The sequence below is a fragment of the Vipera berus genome (genome assembly GCF_964194415.1).
Source record: "Vipera berus genome assembly, chromosome: 2".
Classification (NCBI taxonomy): domain Eukaryota; kingdom Metazoa; phylum Chordata; class Lepidosauria; order Squamata; family Viperidae; genus Vipera; species Vipera berus.
In genome coordinates, this window is record NC_138203.1 from 54772875 (window position 1) to 54781630 (window position 8756).

The following is an 8756-nucleotide window of genomic DNA, read 5'->3' on the forward strand; positions in this document are numbered from 1 at the left end:
TCTCAGTTAGCAACTACTCTAAATTACAACAGGGATGGTCAATATACTCAATCCCCTAACACAAAATATTATGCTTAACACGAGAGAAGGTCATCGTTTCCCTGTAAGTGAGTGTTTCTTTCTACATTGCTGTCATGTCTTTTGCCAGCCGTCCACAAAATTACTTGCACCCTAGGAAGGCAACAGAAGACCCCATTTGGCTTTCCCACAGTAAAATCTCTCTCTTCCTCTCTCTCTGTCTCTCTGTCTCTCTGTCTCTCTGTCTCTCTGTCTCTGTCTCTCTGTCTCTGTCTCTGTCTCTGTCTCTGTCTCTGTCTCTGTCTCTGTCTCTGTCTCTCTCTCTCTCTCTCTCTCTCTCACTCACTCACTCTCACTCTCACTCTCACTCTCTGCCTTTCCAGTTCATTGCACAGAGCTAGGTTAAGTCAGTGCAACCATAGGAGAAGGGGCCCTGACCCAGACATCTTCCAATGATGACAGTAAATTTGACTGATGAACTGAAAAGCTGCAACTGCTATTTAAAAGGTGTTGCCTTCATGCTTTGTCTGTTCGGATGTATCCATCAAACATGCTAATGACATCCATACATGCTTGACATTTATTTATCACTCTTTATTGTAATTATTTATATTCTATTTTTCAGGATGCCTATTCTCCCAAACTGTCTTGTATGTGAAATGAAAAGATTCAATGTTACTTAAAAACCAATAAGCGTACTAAGGCAGGGCAGATGGTTAGGTGGTCCTGAGGGGAGGCAGATAATTCAACTAAGCAGGCTTCTGTGGACTGAGTTTTCAGACTAGCAGAAGATTTTCTCACTACAGTAATCTCACTTGGAAGACCTTTTGAGGCAGGCAGCCCATTCTTTTGATAGAGAAAGATGAAAAACACCAAAAACAAAGGATTTGTTCCATAAACGACATTGTTTCCCTTCTCCTTTCAGATACAATCAAAGCTGTTGGCACTGGAACGTGTTATTTCACGCTTGGCTACTTTAGTCCCTGGTTACTTGTTCTCTAACCTTTGACTACAATTGGCTAATTGGCTGGAGCATTTCAATCCATTCACACAATATTACAGTAACAAGCAGCTAAAATGTTTGCTTAATAATATTAGGAGTTGTCACATCCTGTTTTCACAGGCAAAGGAAATTCAGGAATAATAGCTCTGGCTGGCATTCAGCCATTAAATTAGAGCAGGAAGATGCAAGCAATCTTGCAATAAATTATTGTTATTTACATCAAGTAGTTTTATGGTGTTTCATAATGTCCTATGTAAAAAAATATTTAATCGTAATAGGCATTTATAGAAATTACCTGCTATTTCATAAAAGCTAGACTGTCATTAATAGATATTCTATTTGATTCTAAATAATTAAAAGACAATGTTATAACAGCAGTAAATAATGGGTTATTTTCATCCAGTCAGTTACAATTTCTTATCTCATATATGTTGGGCAAGAGCTTTCTCTCCCGGAGTTACCAAAAATGAGCTACATAATGATCACAAAGTATTTTCCATATTAAAAAGAAATAAGTGCATATAGACTAATAAGTAGTGAAAGTGTAATTCAGCCACAACTATTCGGCAATAAAAGGAAATAGGGACTGATCTGATTTGCAAAAGTAAAACAAGGCACAATTTAATCCTTACATTTAAGAGGCTCCTACCTTGTCAATATGCCACTTTGGTTGTGAACTGTTTTAAGAAAATCCTATTCTGGGACACTGTAACAACAATTTGCAGGATATTCAGTCTAGATTGCAGGTTACCACTTTCTCCCGCTGCTGTGACCTTTTCACCTTTTCGTTCCAGGAAAACAATTGTGAATCATTTTCCTTCCTATGTTTGGACATATATATATTTGCATGTATCCATATATATATAATAAACATTATATATATATAAGCAGTTGTTTTAACCCCTAGGCCACAGGCTCTCTCTCTCTCTTTGTTAGCTGAGAAGCAAGGGAGATATGTGTTAAATGTTTGTTAAGTATTTAGAATGCACTTGCATTGTAAACTGCTTAAGATGCAGTTGGCCCAGGTTCGAATCTCAGAAGGGTATGGCTGACTGATGAGAACAAATAAGTTTGAAATGATCATATCTGTCTCCCTTTATTCTTTGTTAGCAAGCCAAAAAAATTTACACAGATATGAGCTGCCACTGCTGTGGCTACTGCCTGTAGATGGCCTTGGGTTAGGCTGAAACAGGAAATAAGATTTGTCCCGTGTTTGGGACTTAAGCAACTTAAGATATAGACGTGTATAACAACTACATTTCTTTTTTTCTTACAAATTTTATTGATTTTTTGATATTACATTCAGATATTTGAAAAGCAACGTGGTGGCTGGGTAGTAGTAATTCAATTTTTTTTTTTTGCCACGCCTCCTGGAAGATGGCCGCTCGCAGCTGATCGCGGAGATCAAAGGATGCGAGTTTGGCATGGAACCCTGCAGGGGGCTGCTGTTCCCTAGCCCGGATGGGCGACAGGACCCTCCGAGGCTTTGGTGGAGCCCGTAATGAGCGCCAGTAGTAACAACGGGGCGGTATTGGAAAGGGATGGCGAAGCGGCAAGGAGGCAAGGCTCCCGGACTCGAAGGGGCCAAGCGGAACGGCTCGATCAGGCTGACGGTCGAATTACAACGGCCGAAAGCAACCGGCGGCACCCTACGGCAACCTGTAAAGCGGCCGAGGATGGTCGGGCTGCAACGTGCAGTTTGCAGCCTTTTCTGGCTCGCTCAAACCAGCAAAGAGCATATACCAGCCGGCAGCTGCCGATGGGATCTTGCGGCGGTCCCCAAATCAGCTGTTAAGCGGCCAGCTTGGATGCGAGTAACCGGCGGCACCCCGCGGCAGCCTGTAAAGCGGCCGGTGATGGGCGGGCTGCAACGCGCAGTTTCCAGCCTTTTCTGGCTCGTTCAGACCGGCAGAGAGCATATACTAGCCGGCAGCTGCCGGTGGGATCTTGCGGCGGCCTCCAAATCAGCTGTTAAGCGGCCTGCTTGGATGCGCGGCATGCGGAAGCCTGCAACGGACATACAATGACCTGATCGATCTCCCTTCGATAGACAAACGGTCCGGCCCTGCAGCCACCTGCGGAGGAGCTGTAACGACCTGGGGCTGCCTACAAAGGTAGCCTGGACGGCGAGGCTCCAGAATTGGTGGCTACTGCCCCCCATCTGCCCATCTATAAGATCTTCGCGCTCCCCCCCACGACAGAGATCTGTGGGATGATAGCCACCGTCTGTAGGCTAGAGCGCCATTTAAAACCCTCCTATATCTGGTCTGGAGGGCGGAATTCACCAGGGACCACCTGAAGCTTTATTTGGAGGCGGGATGTGCCGAAAGGCCCCCGAGATAGCAGTTATCCTCTCGGGATCATAACTTTAAGTCCAGATAATCCCTCCTTCATTTTTTCACCGGAGACTGACTACAGCCCCTCGGTCGCGATGACATCTTAGGCATGGAGATAGATGAACTACCACCGCTCATCACCGGAGCTACGAAGTTATCCACCAACAGACTATGCTAGCATTCACCGGACTCTCTCTCCTCCTGCGACCTACCCGGAGCTGGATGGTGACCCCCTGAGATCCTGATCACTGTGAGAGGGTGACCATGTTCTCAGGAGCCACTACTTCAGCTCTGTGGTCTTGATATGCAGTTGTTCCTACCAGCTCGTCCTTTACTCCTATTTCCACCTCTGATGGCTTACACCAGAAGTGAGCTACTTGCCCTGAGAGCTTCCCCACTCTCTCAGAGATGGCCATCAGACCTACGCCGCCGTTTCCTTAATGACGGGTCCTGGGACCCCGAGAGGTGGCATGGCGCCAAGAAGAGGCTCTTGGGTTTTCTTTTAAAATTTTTTGAAGGGTTAGGGAGGGGGGAGGGTCAGGCCCAGCAAATCGAGGGGAAGATCCCACCGGACCTGTCTCAGCCTAAGTTGGCCAATGGTCGCGGCAATATGAGGGCCTTGGAGAGTCTTGTAAACCAGGGGGATGGGACAGGGATACCGATCCCCACAGTAATTGGGAATGGCAGCAGATGGAGGAGCAGAGGGTCATATCGTATTCTGAGATCACGCCCACGCTATCTTCTTGCTGTGGCGCGCTCTGACCCTCTGGCTCCCGCTTGCTGCCCTGGGGAAGAGGGAGGTCTGACTCCTGAGCTCAGGCTGATCTATTTTAATGCCAGGTCTGTTGTGAATAAAGCTCCCCTCATCCATGACTTGATCGAGGAGGAAGGCGCAGACCTGGCATGCATCACGGAAACCTGGCTGGGCCCAGAGGGAGGGGTCCCTCTGACTGATTTATCCCCCCCAGGTTTCCGTGTGCTACATCAACCTCGAGCTCAGGGTAGGGGAGGTGGCGTGGCGATCGTTATCAGAGAGACCCTCCATCCGCGGGAGGCCACTGCCCCTCAGATAGACGGATGTGAATCCCTCCTCTTAAGGTGGGGTCCTGGTGGTCAGTTGGGCCTACTTCTGGTATACCTCTCTCCAAGCTGCACAGCAACGGTTCTACCCAAGCTACCTGACGCCATCTCAGGATTGGCGGTCGAATTTCCAAAGCTTATGGTACTGGGAGATTTTAATCTACCTTCCCTGGGCAGTGCATCAGAAGTGGCCCGAGAGTTCATGGCCTCCATGACGGCCATGGACCTTACTCAAATTACTCAGGACCCAACTCACGAGGGAGGAAACATGCCGGATCTAATTTTTGTCTCTGGGCAGTGGCTAAATGGGATGGGTGGGGTTACTCCAACATCACAACCCCTTTCATGGACAGACCACTACCTCCTGCGGTTGGGCCTCCGTCACGTCACCCCCCGATGTCAGGAAGCGGAACCGACCAGGTGGTTCCGCCCCAGGCGCCTGATGGACCCAGATAAATTCCAGATGGCGCTTGGACCGATTCCCACCTCCCTCTCCCACAACCCGGTCGAGTCCTTAGTTAATGCCTGGCAACAGGCTGCTTCGGAGGCGCTCGACCGCGTTGTCCCTTTGCGGCCTCTGACCCGGCGCAAGTCCCGACTCGCTCCTTGGTTCTCCAAGGACCTGCGGGAGATGAAGCGCCAGAGAAGGGGCCTAGAGAGCATTTGGAGAGCCAGTCGGTCCGAGTCTGACCGAACACAGTTAAGATCCTTTTCTAGATCCTATCTTGTGGCAATGAGGGTGGCAAAGCACGCCTACTTCACCACCCTCATTGCGTCCGCAGATAATCGCCCGGCCGCCCTATTTAGAGTGGTCCGCTCCCTTTTAAGTCAAGAGACGGGAGAGGACCCCCTACATGGACGGGCTGAGGAATTTAGTAAATATCTGGTGGACAAAATTGCTCAGATTCGGGCTGGTCTGGACTCTGACTGGGCAGTATCTAACGAGAGGAAAACGATGAAGTTGGCCAAGTACATTTGGGAAGAGTTCGATCCTGTGACTCCGGATGAAGTGGACAAGATCATGGGGAAACTAAGTGCCGCCACATGTTTGTTGGACCCGTGTCCCTCCTGGCTAGTCTATGCTTCTCGGGAGGTTACACGAGGCTGGCTCCTAGCAGTTATCAATGCCTCACTGAGTGAAGGGTACTTCCCTGCTGCCTTGAAAGAGGCGGTGGTAAGGCCCCTCCTCAAGAAACCGGCACTGGACCCAGCTGTTTTAAACAACTTCCGTCCTGTCTCCAACCTTCGCTTCCTTGCGAAGGTCGTTGAGAGCGTGGTGGCACGACAGCTCCCTTTGAACCTGGAGGAAGCTGAATATCTAGATCCGTACCAATCGGGTTTCAGACCGGGGCACAGCACGGAGACGGCATTGGTCGCGCTGGTGAATGATCTCTGGCGGGCCCGAGATAGAGGTTATTCTTCTGTCCTGGTCCTATTAGATCTATCAGCGGCTTTTGATACCATCGACCATGGTATCTTACTGCGTCGTCTTGAGGGGCTGGGAGTGGGAGGCACCGTTCTGCGTTGGTTCTCCTCCTACCTCTCGGACCGTTCGCAGACGGTGTTGGCAGGAGGGCAGAGGTCAAGCCCTAGGCCTCTTAATTGTGGAGTGCCTCAGGGTTCGGTGCTCTCGCCCCTCCTGTTCAACATCTATATGAAGCCGCTGGGAGAGATCATCCGTAGCTTCGGGGTGAAATATCATCAATATGCTGATGATACCCAGCTATTCATCTCCACCCCGAACCAACCCAGTGATGCCCTCGATGTGATGTCCCGTTGTCTGGAAGCGGTACAGATTTGGATGGGAGAAAACAGGCTTCGACTCAACCCGGCCAAGACTGAGTGGCTGTACATACCGTCATCTCGTTTAGTCCAAGAGGTTCCATCTCTGACTATAGGAGGAGAGATGTTACCTCCCATTGATAAAGCACGCAATCTGGGCGTCCTCCTAGATTCACGACTCAGTTTTGAAGATCACATTGGAACCGTGGCTAGGGGGGCATTTGCCCAGATTCGTCTTATATACCAATTACGCCCCTTTTTGGACCGAGATGCCCTATGTACAGTCACCCACGCACTCGTTACCTCCCGTATTGATTACTGTAATGCTCTCTACATGGGGCTGCCCTTAAAGACCACCCGGAGGCTTCAGCTGGTGCAGAATGCAGCTGCGCGGGTTGTGATGGGAGCTTCCCGATACTCCCATATTACACCCCTCCTGCGGGAGCTGCATTGGCTACCAGTTGCCCTCCGGGTGAGATTTAAGGTGCTGGTACTTACCTTTAAAGCCCTACATGGCTTAGGTCCGGGATACTTGCAGGACCATCTGCTGCCGGGAACAAATTCCCATCGTCCAGTACGCTCACACAGAGAAGGCCTCCTCAGGGTACCGTCAGCTAGGCAATGTCGGCTGGCGACCCCCAGGGGGAGGGCCTTCTCTGTGGGAGCACCAACCCTATGGAATCAGCTCCCCCCTGAGCTTCGGATAGCCCAAAACCTCCAATCCTTTCGCCGCGGCCTCAAAACACACCTGTTCCACCAAGCTGACCTAGACTGACAGGCATCTTAATTAATTTATATTTAGTATTTTTAATTCATTTTTAAATTCTCTAATTTTTTATTGCACTGATGTTCTCAATTTCATTTATCTTGATTTATGCACTTATTATATGTTTTATTGTGAGCCGCCCTGAGTCCTTCAGGAGATAGGGCGGGATATAAATCCCATCAATAAATAAATAAATAAATAAATTACATACAAATATCGTTAGTACAGATTTCAGATTGCTACCATAAACATTTCCTCTCTTTTTCCCTTCATATGTACTGTCTACTGTATTTGTGAATTTAAAGACAAGTTTTATCCTATCAATCACATAAAAAAACCTTCTTACTTATATCCATAGTTTTTAGTTTACACATATTCTAGTTATTTTAACATACTATCTTTTAGACAATCAATGACCTAATAAATTTTTCAATTTTAATTTCCACTAACATTTAGATTTAACATTTGATATTTATCATTCCCAACATTTTTAATATACTCCCAATTCATCTATCACCATTCCTCACAAAATCTAATATTCAAAATACACATCCCGTTTACTTAACTTCTCACCCTCTATGTCAACAAATTGAGGATACAATATGATATCCTTCCTTTTTGCTAATTTTCAGTTTTGTTTTTTAAGTAGTAATCAAAATTTCTTTTTTATTTCAGTATTTAATATTTGCTCTCTCTTTGTATCTGTTATTTCTTGCTTAAACTGATAATTTTCATTTTTAACGGTCCATATAGACCTATTTATTACTTTCAACAATACGTTTTGGCTTATCTACATTATTCACCTTTACATGATCTTTATGCACAAATCAATGTTCAAATTAGCTATTAGTATTTATACTGCTAAATTTTAATGACCAAGACATTTTCTTTATCTCAGTTCACAACAATGTCTTGTGTTCAATATGCACATCTTATCTATTTAAGTACATTCTGTTTTAGATTTCAGTAAGATGGTCGAAACTCCATTCTTCTTGAGTCTTATTCTGGCTTTTTTCCTTTGCCAAATCATCTTCCATGTCCTTGTTTTTGGGTCATTGAACCAATCTCCTTGTAATATCATGTATATTAATTGATATTGGCAAAACCATCCGGTCACAATTTTTTTGAGAGGGCTTGTAGGTCTAATGGGTCATCTCTTTATTCTTCCATATCGACGTGGTTGTTCTGAGTTGTTTGTCTTCTCATCCAACTGTTCTTTTTCTAGATCCTCTAGTTCCTTCTGTGTTGTATAAGAAACCTTTTCCTTTTTCCAAGTTGTCGATATCTTTTCTGGATTTTCAAATATCAATATTTGTTGAATTGTAGATTCTTCTGTCATAGTATTTGAAAGTTTCATTTTTTTCTATTGTATTTTATATAGATGGTTCTTTAGTTGTGGTCAAAGTTTGGGCTTTTATATCTGGGCTGTCTTCTTGTTCCTTCATATACCCTCTTAGTATTTTATTGGTAGTGGTAAGAATTTGGATTAGTGTTTTCAACATAGCGAGAGTTTGTTGATCTTCATCTATAAAGATTTTTTTTTTCCTGGCCTTCTACCATATTGGTATTTTAAGCTAAAGGCTTTACGCTTAGAAAATCCAAAAGAGAGATTTTTTTTTCTCTAGGTAGGGAACACAAAGCCTTTTACAGCTGTTGTTTCAAAGTTCTCAAGGTTATGTATCTTATCTATTTTCCTGGGTAATCAGTCAGACCCTTTTTAAAGTTTCCCTTTGAGTCCCAAAGTTGCCTTAGTCTTTTCAGTTTTTCTTTT